General features: G+C 39.7%; 1 protein-coding gene across 3 annotated transcripts in view; it reads left to right on the plus strand.

The window, feature by feature from the left end:
• Window positions 1-1,915, plus strand: part of UBE2K (ubiquitin-conjugating enzyme E2K) — a 79,665-nt gene that overhangs the window by 31,537 nt on the left and 46,213 nt on the right. The window lies entirely within an intron of this gene.

The raw sequence follows: 1,915 nt of genomic DNA on the forward strand, positions 1-1,915 counted from the left end.
AAGGAGCAGCTGGTGAGCTTGAACCACTGACCTTGCCGTTCAAACTGACTTTTCAGTCTGACGCATTAACCCACGGTGCCACAGCGGTTACGAATTGGGATGCTGACCTCAAGGTCGGCAGTTCGAAACTACCAGCCATTCTGCAGGAGAAAGATGAGTCTTTCTACTCCTGTAAGGATTTACAGCCTCAGAAATCCTGTGCAGGGTCACTATGAGTCGGACCGACTCCACGATACTTAACAACAGCAATATTTATTTCACTTCATAAAGTTAACCTTCCCTTTGGAATTATTGTACTTAATTATAGCTCACCTGATGCTGTTGTTTTTCAGTTTTCAGTAGCTGATTAGAAGACTGTTTTTTTTTTTTTTTTCTTTTTGCTTCATTGTTCTTAAATCACCGTCTGCCTTGCTACACTTGGTATTCCTAGGCTGATTTATATAGTTGAGTCTAATCTGAGCCCTTAATGGAACCAGGATATCATATACAGTGAGCAAAAAGATCTGAAGTTAATTAACAGGCTGACTTGATGGTTCTATTGGTAAAGGGGCCATTCGTTTGTTTGTTGCAGCATGTAGTACGTGAGAGAACTTTTTAATAGAAGCAAGATTGATAGTATTGTCCTTTATTACTACTGGAGAATGCAGGTCTAGTGTTCAAAAATAGATAGAGAGGTTATTTGAATTTACTGGCCTCAGGATCTAGTATTTAGACTTATGGAACATGTCAGTTTATTCTTTAGTAAATTGTATCTTGAGTATGACAGATGCTTAGGTATTCTCCTGTTTGTTGCATCTGACTGATGCTATTCACAGGACTATGTAGTAGGTTTGTGATTTTTCTGAATTGTTCTAAGTATTGGTCATTTTGAATATGACAACCACATATTTTACTATGCCAAGAATGACAGATTGAAGAGGAACAGCGTCACATTCAGCCTAAAGAAGAACATTTCAAGACCTATCTTGTTGTACAGACAGTGCAATCATGTCTGTAATTGGGTAATATCCATACATCAACAAGGAAAACCAATTAATACATTGATCATGCAAATTTATGCACCAACCACTAAAGTCAAGTGAGGATGAAATAGAAGAATTCTACCAACTTCTTCAGTCTGAAATTGATCAGACATGCACTCAAGATGTATTGACAATTACTGGTGATTGGGATTCAAAGGTTGGAAACAAAGTGGAAGGATAAGCCATGGGAAAATATGGCCTTGGTGATAGAAATGATGCTGGGGAGATTGCATGATAGAATTTTGCAAGACCAATGACTTGCTCATTGCAAATACCTTCTTTTATTATCGTTGTTAGGTGCTATTGAGTCAGTACTAACTCATAGTGACCCTATGTACAACAGAATGAAACACTTCCTGATCCTGGACCAGTCTCACAATCGTTGCTACCTTTGAGCTCATTGGTACTGCCACTTTGCCAATCCATCTCGGTAGGGGTCTTCCTCTTTTTCTCCGACCCTCCTCTTTACCAAACATAATATCCTTCTCCAGCAACTGGTCCCTCCTGACAGTATGTCCACAGTATGAAAGATGGAAGTTTGGCCATCCTGATTTCAGCGAGCACTGTGGCTGTACTTCTTCCAGCACAGATTGGTTTGTTCTTTTGGCAGTCCATTGTTCAAAAACGAAGATGTAATTTTGAGTACTAACGTATGCCTGACTCAGGCCGTGGTATTTTCAATAACCTCAGATGCATGTGGAAGTTTGACAGTAAATAAGGAAGACCACAGAAGAATTGGTGCATTTTAGTTACGGTGTTGAAGAATATTCAAAGTACCGTGGACTGCTAGAAGAGCAAAACATTGATACATATAAAATACTGTTGTTGTCAGGTGCCATCGAGTCGGAACCGACTCATAGCGACCCCATGCACAGCATAACGAAACAATGTCC

The sequence above is a fragment of the Chrysochloris asiatica genome, unplaced genomic scaffold (genome assembly GCF_000296735.1).
Source record: "Chrysochloris asiatica unplaced genomic scaffold, ChrAsi1.0 scaffold00230, whole genome shotgun sequence".
Classification (NCBI taxonomy): domain Eukaryota; kingdom Metazoa; phylum Chordata; class Mammalia; order Afrosoricida; family Chrysochloridae; genus Chrysochloris; species Chrysochloris asiatica.